The 13,528-nt window shown below is 44.5% G+C and overlaps 1 non-coding gene across 1 annotated transcript; it reads left to right on the top strand.

Annotated features, from left to right (window-relative positions):
• Positions 1 to 2,569: 2,569 nt before the first annotated feature.
• On the top strand, positions 2,570 to 2,675 carry LOC116631210. The gene has a single exon (XR_004299140.1). It is a non-coding gene; the product is annotated as a U6 spliceosomal RNA (small nuclear RNA).
• Positions 2,676 to 13,528: the final 10,853 nt, after the last annotated feature.

A 13,528-nucleotide genomic window follows, 5' to 3' on the forward strand; every position in this document is an offset into this window, starting at 1 on the left:
GAGTTGAAGGCAGACGCTTAATGACTGAGCCACCGAGGAGCCCCCAAAATTAAGCATTTTAAATTTGTTTATATTGTTGGGAAGGAGGGAAGAAATATTATAAACTTTAGGCATTGTTAGGTAAGCATGTCACAATTTTAAAGATAACTATGAAGGCAAAAATGTACAATTTCCTCTTTAGTAAGGAGATAAAAATAATTTTAAAACTCTTCAATCAATCTAAAAGGAGAATAGATTTGTAGGTGTGGATGCAGGAGGACTTAGACTAAAAGTAGGGAAACTGGTTAGGATTCTGTTGCTCATAGTAGCAATATAAATATCTGGATATAAACAATAATGATTGTGTAGAATTATAAGAAAAAAAATCTAAAAAACCTTAGTAATGGAAATAAGGAATACTTTGAATGGAGAGATTATAATAGAAAGACCTAATATTGTAAACTGTCAACTTTTTACTAAAATTAATTTATAAAGCTACAATTCTAATACAAGACCAGCCAAGGATGATTAGGATTGTTTCCTTTCCCTCCCTCCCTCCCTTTTCCTGCACCAATCCCCTTTTACTTCTCACTCTTGATTCAACTATAGAGCACCAGGCATGTAGCAAATATTCAATAAATCAGTATTCTATTAAAATAAAAGAATAAGTGAATGATTCCACTGATCTGCAAGGAATTTCTGATTTACATTCTCAGAAAAAGTCCCATCAAGCATGATACACAGTACACATCAAGGTAATATCTAACTTTGAATCTCTGCATAAGTATGCAAGCTAACCCTTTGCCAAGGATGCTTTGTGAGTTGATTACAATTCGAAAATCACTGTAGAAGTGTTCCTGAGAGACACAAATAGATGACAATATTGACTTCTTAGGGTTAATCTAATGAAAATAACCCACATTAATTAAAATATAAGAGTAGAAGACCATTACTCATTACTTTCTAAATACTTCCTAAAGTCAACAAAACTCTTTTTTTTTTTAAAGATTTTTATTTATTTTTTGACAGAGAGAGAGAGACAGTGAGAGAGGGAACACAAGCAGGGGGAGTGGGAGAGGGAGAAGCAGGTATTCCCTGCTGAGCAAGGAGCCCAATGTGGGGCTCGATCCCAGGACCCCGGGGTCATGACCTGAGCCAAAGGCAGACGCTTAACGACTGAGCTACCCAGGTTCCCCAGTGCCATGCTCTTAAAAGCAGGTTTTTCTAATTTCAGCTCCGGAAGAAGAGCATGAGGTCTTGCATTCATTTCCGTACAGAAGCCTCCAGGGCTCTTTTTGCAAACTGATAAGCCACAGAAAATTTTTTAAAAATTCTGTTACATCTATTTCCTAGGCAAGGAGAGTCTAGTGCCTTGGCATTCCCATAACTAAGACTAGCCACACAAATGATTGCTCTCATAATGGAAGGAGTCTGCTCCAGACGGACGTGTGTCTTCGTTCCTGTACCCACTAGTTATGATACCCAGATACACCAGCCCGAACAGCCCATCTGGGCCCTCTGCTCTCAGGTAGGATACAATAGCCTGGAGCGGGCCAACCCTCCTACTGTGACAACCTCCTTCACGTATCCTCCTTGCTACTCAGCCAGAGCTTCTCTCAATTTGAGCTTCTCAGCCCTCTGGGTGTGAAGTTTGATTAAAGATATTGTTTTTAGGTACAAATGGCCCTTTTTAAATACAAACCAACCATCTCGTAAGGGCCCAGACAAGAAGCAATCTGTTTTAACACTAGAGAAAAACTGTGTTGAACTGGGAGCAGAGCTCCACTACCTTCCTATCTTTATAAGGGAATTTCAAGGGTTATCCTTTGCCTTAAGTGCTGACTTTAGTACCTACCATCTGCGTGAGCTGGGGAGCACTGAAATATAATGTGCCACTCTTCTAAGAATTGCAGTCATATGCAGAATCTATCCCTCTCAGAGATCCCCACAGTACCCACACAAAATTAAAAAGAGAGCAGCATATCCTTACTCTTCTTATGTAACTCTTCTTACATAACTTAAATGTGTTTTTATTGGTTGAGGCCATGCAAATCTAAAATGCCTACTAGACTGTGCCTTTACTGGTAAACAGAGATCTTTTCTTCTCTGGCCACTTTATCTTGCAAGATGCTCACCACCTTCCTTAATGGGGTCAACTGTTCTGGGTGAGTTCTCTTGCACTGACAACCCTTGGGCCTGGGGCTTGCATTAGTGAAACTCTGAGGTCAGTAGAGAATGTATGTGAGGGGGCATTCAAACAGATAACTAGAGATGCTAATTAAAAAAAAAAAAAAGAAAAACAACTAGGTCCTGACCACACCCTCCACCACAACCCACCCTGCCTCCAGGACACCACCCCCCATTGGCCCCACCCCACATGGGCCCCACCCTCTGCAAAAAAATAAAAATTAGGTCCTGTCCTAGATGAATTGAGATCAGATACCCTGAAGATGGGTCCAGGTGTTGTATTATTTAAAACTTCTACCGGTGATTATGATGAAAACGAGTTAGAGAGCCACTGATATCCATTATCCCAATAAACTCTCTTAGCCACACTGTTAACTAATTCGGACAAAGTATAATACACAGCGTGCTCGCTTTGGAGCACGTATACTAAAACTGTAACCATACAGAGAAGATTAGCATAGTCCCTGCGCACAGATCACATGCAAATTCATGAAGCATTTCATATTTAAAAAAAAAAAGTAAAATACACAGCAATAACAGGATGACAGAATCCAGTTCCTCATCTCCAGTCAAATATTTTCCCTGACTACGCAATAAGTAGTTACCTCTCAATTCTAAATTATCAACTTTGCTGATGATAATCCAGGAGGATTCAGCAGAGCGCTGGGGGCCCCATGCTATCATGGTTGCTGGGGGATGGGCAGTGCGCCCAGGCAGAGGCCACATTCTTAAAGAAAAGGCATTCCAGAATCCCCAGAATTTGTTTTGAAAGGCAGTATCATTCTGCTAGTTATCTACACCCAAAAACTTCAGAATTATCTTTGAGTTCTACTTTTCGTGCAATATATGTGTCTCTCCATTCTCATTCTTTCTTTCTTCCACACATTTCTCCCTTTCCTTTCTCATTGCCACCACCCAAACCAAGGCCCATATCACCTCCTTTCTAAATTACTATAATTCATAATGAGCCTCACTGGCCCAGATTCCTCTCTCTTCAAATCATCTTGCTCACTCCAAATAAATCTCTCTAAATAAAGTTTCCACCATTTCATTGCCGTATTCCAAAATTGTCACTGGTTCCCATTGCCTAAAAGGCCCAAATCCCTTGCCCCTCCACAAATGAGCCAAAAATCACCTTTCCGAATCATTGTCCACCTTTCCAGTCAAACCCCTCACCCGGCCGCTCGGGCGCACCGAGCCCATTTTCGGCAAGCACCGTGCCCCCCGTGAGGCCAGAGTTCTGCAGCCGGACAGTCCTGCGAGCAGACCCCCGTTCTGCCCTCGGGGGCCGGGTACGTGCGCGGCGGTTGTCTACCCCAAGCTACCCTGCTGCGCCTTGGCCTCAGGTGAGGAACAGAACTGATTTCCTCAGGTCACCGTGAGGATTAATGCGAATGAGTAAAACGATACAAAGCGGACGCGTGGACATGGCAGATATTGTTACCACTTCGCTTAAACTATTTCCCGGCTTGTAGTGGGCCCTGTTCCCATTGCTTCTGGACCGGTTATTAGACTGTTGGCTCTCAGTCTCAAACCCGCCCCTCCGGGTTTGGCTAGGGGCCAAGGGCTGAGGCTGCAAACCGGTTCCGCTTTGCTGGTCCTCGGCAGCTCTTCCAGAAGGAGGCGCTACGGGGAGACGACAGGCCTTTCGTCCCGTTGGACATTCCTGTGGGGGTCCTTCCAGCAACAGTTCTTCCTGCAGCAGCAGCAGCCCGGCCTTTTGCAGGTTTTCCCCCACACCCCCAGACCAGCCTCACTGGGGCTCTAAGAGGCACGGTCGCCATCTGGGCAGGACCCCTGTACCAGCTCTGGGACCTCTTCTCCAAGTTTCTCATTTCTAATCCAACCTTTTCTCTTTGTTCCTTACCCCTGTGGGCCGGTGGCTGTTTCCGGCTCTTCCTGTCGCTGAACTACCTCAGAGTGTCCTCTATGTCCTCCAGAACCTGGTTACTAATTCTTCATATTAAACTGTCTCTGTTAACCTAACTGGTATGGCGTGCGTTTCCGAGCGGGCCCCCGGCTGATATTCTTCCCAACACTTCACCCCTCCAAGTTGAATACACACCTCATTGCCAGAAGGCCTCCCCATGCCGTGAACTCTCACAGATCCCCAGACTCACCACGGAGGAGAGATGGGATGCCCTTGGAAATAAATTTCTGATGTGACTGTCTTGTCTTACCACCGAGAAGCTGAGGTCAAAAGTTAAAGGCAGGACCTGCGCCTGGTTCTCTTGCCTGCTCTCGGGGACAAAGGGCCCACAGGTGCCATTTGCTTAGCTTTCAATCATTTGAGGCCCTGCAGCCTCTTCCGAATGACCGCCTTAGCATATCATTTAACTGAGACCCTTTAACTTAGCGTTAGGCATCTGGATAAAGGAGCCCTCCTGTGTGAGTCCCTGGGCTCCAAAAGTACTTAGCTCTGTATTACAGACCCTGTATGTGTGCGTGGGCACAGAGGGAGGACTCTAAATAAAGTTCAGTGAATGAATTATTTCATTTACCCCAAACTTTGAGCACAAGTGATGTCTATAGCTCTCATGTGTTCTAGACTATTGCTAGCAATGATCACCGTCTGAATCCAACAAACATCGGAGAAGAGTGTTCTGGCCTTCACGGACGCTGGAAGGTCTGTAGTTTGCTCCCTCTATGCAGCAGAACAGAAGCTCTAATGGGATTGGATGAGAAGGCACATCCTACTAGTTAGATAGGATGTTCACATAAATTCACACCACAGTTTTATTAGGTGATGTTTCCTCATTGATGGACTCTAATACTAAAAGTTATAAATAAGTCTTAGGACAAAGCATTTTAAAGCACAGTTTTCAAATTATTTCCATAAATTTGGCTGTAATAAAATAACCTTAAATTATGCATAGAGGATAGTCATTGCAATATGGGGAGTGACTGACCCAGTGAGATTTTTTCCAGCAACTTCTGGGGCAGCGCATGGCTGTGACAGCCTGCGAGGACTAGGGAGTGTGACCTGATCATTGCCATGGTCCATATCTTCTATCCACGCTTTCCCTGCCACGTCTCAACTTCTCTTCCAAAGAAGGTAGGCTCGGCCTTGGGGTCCATCTGTGGAGACAAGTGGTGACAACACACGGCGGCTGAGTGATGACAAACAAGAGGGGTGGGAGGGTGCCGAGGAGGAGGCGTGTCTCTCCCCAAAGCAAGGCAATTGAGGATCAATTAGTTTAAACAACTTTGGCCTGTGCTAATTTCTTTATACTGATTTGGAAAATTTCATTGGAAATGAATTTGGGGCTCATGTTAGCCAGATAATTAATTTCTTTCTCTGCTTGTTTTTGCTTTTGAATTTTTGCCAACCTTAGGATTTAGGGATAAAGTGTCCAGAGGAGCAGAAAAGCATTTGGGGAAAGTATTTAGGGCCAATCTATATTAAACACACTGTGTGCTGGTTGCCAAAGAGCCTAGAGCTGTGCCTCCCAGACTTTGCTGTGTATTAGGGTTACCTGGGCAACTGGAAAAATAAAACCACATACCCTGATGCCTGGGGTGGGCTCCATACCAATACCATCGGGTAAATCAATAGTTTTGAAAGATTCCCTCTGGTGATTTCAATGCACAATGAAGATTGGAAACAACTGGTCTAGCGAAAAGAGACTGAGCTTTGGGGTAAAGCAGCCCTGGGCTCAGGTTCTGGTTCTTCCACTTAACAGCCATGTGACCTCAGGAAGAAATGTGGCACCTTTGAGCCCCAGTTTCTTCCTTGGCAAAGGGCGATACTGATTCCACATCGAAGAGCTGTGGTAAATATTAAATGACAGGATAAGAACAAAGAATACATGTTATTCAATAAACAGTTGTTGAAGAATTCACAGACAGAAACAAAACTAACTCGTAATTCAAGGCATAGTCAACTAAGTGTGAGACGTAACCCAGCAAGGGAAACGGGAGAAGCAACTACTGTCCAGGGAGGATCAAAGAAGGCTTCACAGAAAAAATGACCATTGACCTGAATTTTGACTTATGGGACCATTTGGGTTGGCAGAAAATGAAGAGAAATATCTTCCTGACAGGAGGAATAGCAAGTGGAGCCATGGGATAAAGAAAAGCAGGTTCGGGGAACTACGGGGAGGCCCACGTGGCAGGACCGAGGGGCATGGAGTGTGTGGTGGGAAACGTGCCAGCAATACCATGGGGGGCTTCGACTGCCCTTCCAAGGAGTCTGAGCCTTTCCCTGTACACAGTGAGGAATCAGTGCTGTCTCTGAGGCGGAAATAGGATGATTAAATCGCTGTTTTTAAGGTTGGAAAGAGAGGAGTATGGAGGGAGGTGAACCAGGAAGATGGTAATGGCAGTTGAGCAGGGAGAGGGAGGGAGGCCCTGAATTCCAGAACGGTCACAAACTGCGCGGCCACCTGGCAGCATGAGCTACTGGTGAACTGTGAGAAGTCACCCTCCAAGGTTTCTATGTATGTGGCTGGCTGTTGGTGGCATGTACACAAGATGGGTGACTTGTAGGGTAAAGACTCTGAGCTCAGTGGGAGACATGCCAAGTTTGAAGTGAGATGTCCCATTGGCAGTTGGAAATGTAGGTCAGGAGCTCAGAAGAGATGGGGTGGAGTCAAAGTGGGTGGGGAAAGTGACCAGCATGTGGGTGAAGCTGTGGGAGAGAATGACATGGTGCTGGGAGGGAAGCAAAGCAAGAAGGCCTTCCAGGACCAAGATGAGAACTTTGGGAGAGGCCCACATTTAAAGAATGACAAAGGAAAACTTGGGTCAGAGAGCTTCAAGGAGAATCTGGAGAAAGAGTGTCATGAAGGCCAAAAGAGGAGACTTCCCAGAGTTTTGTGGTCAAGTTGGAATTAGGAAATCGGACAGTCATTGTTTTCCTTTGAAAAAGGAGGTTCTGTCAGGACAGAATTTGGAGGGTTGAAGAAGGAATGTGTGACAGAGTGTTGAGTAGAAACTCTAAAGAAGGGGGTGAGAAGATAGTGAATGGTAGCTTCAGGGAGAAGCGAGATTGAAGAAGGGTTGGTTTCTATAGAAATATTTCACCATTCATTTAAATCAGTGAGAAGGGGATCTGACACTGAGACGGTAGAGAAAGAGGAAAAATGGATGTGGTCATATCCTGGAGGAGACTGGAGCATGGTGAGTAAGAGGGCAGGAAGAAGGAGGACTGGGACCAAGAAGAAGACAATAGAGACTGGGAGTTAACGAAGAATTAATAAAATATTTTTAAATGGCATTTAGGACATAGCTGAAATGAGAAAGGGAGAGGGCAGAGAGGGGGAAATGGAGAGAATGACACGCCTGCGTGGTAAGGGGCTGACCATCAGGAGCAGGGGTTGGGGATAAGCAAGATGGACCAGGTGAGCGCAGAGGAGGTCTGCCAGGATGAGCGATGCTGGCTCCAGCTTCCTGGCAGTGCTGCAGAGGCCAAGCCTCAGATCCTGGCTGAGCGGGCAGGAAACAGAAGGGAGCTGGGAGCCTATGAGATTCGGGAAGAGTAGAGACACAGGCTCTGATGAAACCCAAGAGAAGGCTTTTGGGAGAAACTAAAGGAAAATAATGGAGCCCAGGAGATTGTCTTCATTAAAGGAGAATGGAGACACCCAGGTTTTGGGAGTGAGGCAGGTATACGGGGATGAGTCTGTGGTGTGGCTTTGGCAGCAGAGTTCAAAAATCAAAACAGAATGAAATTATGACTGGGAAAGTATTTCCTAAGCTATAAGATAGGTACCATTTTTTAATATGTTGTTTTCATTACTTTGGGAATGGATAGGGTACAGAATATAGGGATAACCTAGTGCATGAATCGTCCATGTGGATGCTGAAGTTGCCCAGGATAATGGCAAGGGAAGAAAGAAGGAGAACGGAACTTTTGACATTTATTAGGGAACCTAGAAAAGTGTCTGGATATGAGTGGATGACAGGGAAGAGGATAGTACATCCTCATGCTGGACATGGACCTAAAAAGACAGTTTGTTTTAAAAAGTACTGCAGGAACACCTGGGAAGCAGCACTGTGGGGTGAGAGGGACACTGACCCTCTCCCAGGGCATGGGAGAACCGGCTCCACTGGGGAGAAACTGAAGGCAATGCAGCCCTCAGGAACGTTCAAGCAAGGCTCTTCTGATGGCAACAAACAGAAATCCACTCAAAATAACACCAAAAATGGGCAGCTTATTCTAAGAACATAGAGATCTGACAGAACCCTGAACAGGAAGCAACGTGCAGCTAGTCTTTGAATGAACTGACATTTATTTCCAGAAAGATGTTGGAGACCAAGGAAGCTTCCTCTCCACTTTTCATTCGAGTGATGGCCTCTCTTATTCTCTCTGTAATTCAGCTTCCTCTTCCTCTTTCTTAGTCTTTTTCCTCACTTGTTAAAATTGCACATGGCCCCACATGACTGCTAGCTCCATCTCTTCATCACAACCTCACAACCCCACAGCCTGTCTCTCCCTCTCGCCCCTAGTTCAGTGAAAGAAAGAAACTGAGCCTTCTCCCCAGGCATGTCAAGGGTCTCTTGCTGGCCTCTGGATTAGTTGCCCAGAGGTCAGGTGACTCCCCTCCTGGGTAGCTACCTAGGGTTCAAGTCCACTTAGGAGGTGCAGGAGTAAAGGACAGAAGTGTTGGTCATGTGTAGCTCAAGACTTCACTAAACCCAGGGAGGGAGGGAGTGTGGAAAGTCACGCTTAAAAAGTCCACAGCAAAAAGGGCGTAGAGGAAGGTTGGCAGAGGACAGAGAGCCCAAGGAAGGGGATGAAAGTATCTGAATGGTTACATCTTGGCTGTCATGGCAGACCAAGGAGGCAGGAGCTGGGACACAGACCGGAAGCCAGCGTGCAGTGCGTGGGAGCGCGGCGTGGGAGGCCAGCCCGGGTCAGCCCCCAGCCTCCATTCACAAGCGTGAGGGAACCAGCGGCCCCGCCCCGTGGGCTAGTCGGGCTGAAAGTCCTCAGGCTGAGCAGGACCTAGGAGGGCTGGATTAGTCAGGCCTTTCACATTTTCCTTCTTAGAGGAGAAAGGATGCCAGGTAGGAGACGTGGTAACAACCCTCAAAATTCGAAGAGTTTAGGAAATCAATCCCGGGCAAAGCTGAACTAAGGCAGAACAGGAAGGCAGTTGTCCTCACAATGTAAAAGGGGAAGTCAGCCATTGGGGCTGGGGAATGACTCACACACATTCGGATGTTTAAGCTCACTGAGGTCATGTATCCAGAAGTGCTCGCCGAGCCAGGTTTCTCCAACCATGGCTAGTGGGTTGTCCAGCATGCCTGCCAACAGCAGGCCAGCCTTTCTCAGGACACGGGCTGCCGTTGTGTGGCTGCTGGCTCCCCAGAGTTAGGGCTTCCAGATGTCAACAGAGAAACAGCGTGGGCCCTGTGGAGCAAGGAGAGCGAGGGAGGGGGCCACGCGGGTGGGAAAGCCACGGCCATGTGGAAGGAATGAGGAGGGAAGCAGCTGAGAGAAACTGTCACAACAACAGTCTGGAAAACGCACACCAGCAAAGACGCTTATTCTCAAAACACGTTCCATTTTCCACTAAAAGGAACCCAGAACTCCTTTTAGGGGCAGAGAAAGTACAAAACAAGCTTAGAATGTCTTGTGCCAGAAAGCAAGGAAGTGACCAAAGAACGATGGGGACATGTCAAAAAGACACAGCCAGACCGCATGGGCTCCTTCTAGCCAAATGTGGCGCCATTTGGACATACAAATAAATAGTGATCCTCACAGATTATAACCTATTGATAAAATGGGAATTCACCAGTCCTTTAGATACAAATAAACCCACCAATAAATTGAAAGTTAGTGAAGAATAGGATATTTATATAGTGTCAAAGTCCTCCCCACAAAATACTTATTAATGACAGGGGGTAGGGAGGGAGAAGAGGCACCTGGCAGATAGACCTTCCTCAAGTGATGGACATCTTCACCGCCAGCAATTGTACAAATGGAAAACATGTGCTTCTAATGCACTGACAAGAACACAGCCTTACTTTGGAGTGGTCCTGAGAAACCCACTCATGAGGAAATATCAGAAAAGCCCAAACTGAAGGACATTCTACCGAGTAACTGGCCCTCAATCTTCAAAAGTGTTAAGGATTTGAAAATCAAAGAAATTCTGAGGATCTGTTTCAGACTGAAGAAAACTAAAGGGATAACTAAATGTGTGTATGATTCTAAAGTAGAGCCTTTAGCTATAAAAAAAAAAAGTATTAGGACAATTGGAGGAACTTGAATGGATCGTTGATGTGGAGAGTGATGTACTGGGTCAATGTCAGTTTTCTGGTTTTGATAGTCACGCTGCGGTTAAGTAGAGGAAGGTCCTTGTTTGTAGGAAATGCACATTGAAGTATTTGAGGGTGAGGGGGGGCATCATGTCAGCAACTAAGTTTCAGAAAAGGGCTTTTGGACTACACTTCCAACTTCTCTATAAACTTTTGTTTCAAATGCTTAAACAAATCAGTCTCAGTGGTTTTTTAAAAAGGAGCTTTGCTTTAGGGTATGCAATGGGTTGGGTGGGGGCCCCCAAAGAAGTATATCCACATCCCAGAACCTGTAGGCCTGATCTTATTTAGAAAAAGAGTCTTTGCAGATGCAGTTAAGGATCTCGAATGAGAGCATCCTGGACTATCCGAGTGGGCCTTAATGCAATGACAAGCGTCCTTACAAAGGACACACAGAGGTGAGACCATGTGAAGATGGAGGCACAGATTGGAGCGGTGCAGCCACAAGCCAAGGTACCCCCGGAGCTACTTTTCCCACAAATGGGAAAAGCACACAAGGATTCTCCCCTAGAACCTCCAGGGGAACACAGCCCCGCTGACACCTTGATTTCAGACTCCTGGCCTCCAGAACCAGAGAAAATACATTTCTATTGTTTTAAGCCACCCAGTTGGTGGTAATTTGTTACCAGCCCTAGGAAACGAATACAGAACACTTTTCTCCTTTTATTTTGTTGGAAATAGAAAACTAGGGAAAGACTGAAAGCAAGATGTGTTTTGGATGTCTTTACCTATTTAGACTACAAAAGCCAGATGGACATTCACCCTCTCCATGGGGAATGCTGCGCTCCTGAGAAAAATGACTTTCCAGGTCATAACACCACCAAATACTGCATCTGACCTTCACCATGGACACGTTGGGTGCCAAAGTTCTAGCTTGTTGGGATTCTTCCAAAGGCAGTGGTTCTCAACCCAGAGCGGTTTTGGCCCTCAAGGGACATGTGACAATTTCTGAACACATTTTTGGTTGTCCTAATTGTGGGATGGGGGTTGCTACTGGCATCCGGTGGATAGAGGCTGAAGGATGTGGCTAAATATTTTATAAAGCACAGGACAGTCCCTCACCACAAAGAATTATCTGGCCCACAATGTCAATAGTGATAAGGTTAAGAAACCCCCTTCAATGGGAACAACTTCCTTTTTTGTTCTACAAAGAATACTCACACTGTCAGGGTAAGAACAGGAGTTGGAAGGAGGAGGCATTCCACAAATCCTTCTGGACTGTTTTTTTCATTGTGGTAAGAAAAGATAACATGAAATCTACTCTCTTGACAAATTTTTTGGTGTACAGTACGGTACTGCTAACTATAAGCACTATGTTGTAGAGCATATCTCTAGAATGTATTCATCTTGCATAACCAAAACTTTATACCCTTTAAAAACAGCAACTCCCCATTTCCCCCTTTCCCTATCCCCTGACAACTACCCTTCTACTTTCTGCTTCTGAGTTGGACTCCTTTAGCTACCTCATATAATGGAATCATACTCTGACCAGCTTACTTCACTTAGCATAATGTCCCCAAGGTTCATCCATATTGTCACATAAGCCAAGATTTCTTTCCTATTTAAGGCTGAATATAATCTCATTATATATATAGACCACATTTTCTTTATCCATTCATCCACTGATAGACATTTAAGTTGTTTCCACCTCTAGGCCATTGTGAAAATGCTACAATGGACCTGAGAGTGCAGACATCTCTTCGAGATCCTAATTTTAATTCTTTTGAATAAATACCCAGAAGTGGACTTGCTGGGTCATATAGTAGTTCTATTTTTAATTTTTTCAGGAGCCTCCATACTGTTTTCCATAGCAGCTGCACCATTTTACATTCCCACTAACAATGTACAAGGTTCTGATTTCTCTCCATCCTTACCAACAGTTTTTATCTTTGGGTTTTTTTATAATAACCATCCTAAAAGAGAGAATATTTCTGTGGGGTTTTTATTTTGTTTTGCATTTTGTCTCATTAATTTTGAATTGCATTTCCCTGATGATTAGTGATATTGAACATTTTCTCATATACCTGTTGGCCATCTGTATGTCTTCTTTAGAGAAACGTCTATTCAAATCTTTTGCTCATTTTTAAATCAAATTATTTGTTCTTTTGCTATTGACTTGTATGGGTTCTTTATATACTTTGGATATTAACCCCTTATCTATCACATGGTGTGCAAGTATTTTCTCTCATTCTGTAGGTTGTCTGCTCACTTTGTTGATGGTTTCCTTTGCAGACCAGAAACTTTTCAGTTTGGTATCATCCCACTTGTCTATTTTTGCATCTGTTGCTTATGGTTTTGGTGTCCTTTTCAAGAAGTCGTTGCTAAGACTGATGTCACGAAGCTTTCCCTCCGTGTTTCCTTCTAGGAGTTTTGCAGTTTCAAGTCCTACTTTTAAGTCTTTGATGCATCTTGGGTTGGTTATTGTATATGGCTATAAGACAAGGGTCCAATTTTATTCATTTGTATGTACATATCCAGTTTTCTTAACACTATTCATTGAGGAGACTGTCCTTTTTCCATTGTGTATTCTTCGCATCCTGTAGAATTTCAGTTGACTATGTATGCATGGGTTGATTTCTGGGCTCTTTATCCAGTTTAATTGGTCTATATGTCTTTATGCTGGTACCATACTATTTTTTTTTTTAAAGATTTTATTTATTTGAGAGAGAGAGAGTGCGCACAAGTGTAGGGGAGGGGCAGAGGGAGAGGAAGAAGCAGATGTCCTGTTGAGCAGGGAGCCTGATGCGGGACTCAATCCCAGGGCCCTGAGATCATGACCCAAGCCAAAGGCAAATGCTTAACCACCAACTGAGCCACGCAGGTGCCCCAGTACCATACTGTTTTAATTACTGTGGCTTTGTAATATATTTTGATACCAGGAAGTATGATGCTTCCAGCTTTATTCTTCTTTCTCAAGATTGTATTTGGTATTTGGGTTCTTTGTTGTTCCATATGAATTTTAGGATTGTTTTTTCTATTTCTGTAAAAAAATACCATTGGTATTTTGATAGGGATTGCACTAAATCTGTCGGTCATTTTGGGTAGTGTGAACATTTTAACAATATTAAATCTTCCAATTTACGAACATGGTATGTCT

This window comes from Phoca vitulina, unplaced genomic scaffold (assembly GCF_004348235.1).
Source record: "Phoca vitulina isolate PV1807 unplaced genomic scaffold, GSC_HSeal_1.0 scaffold4, whole genome shotgun sequence".
In the NCBI taxonomy this organism is placed as follows: Eukaryota; Metazoa; Chordata; class Mammalia; order Carnivora; family Phocidae; genus Phoca; species Phoca vitulina.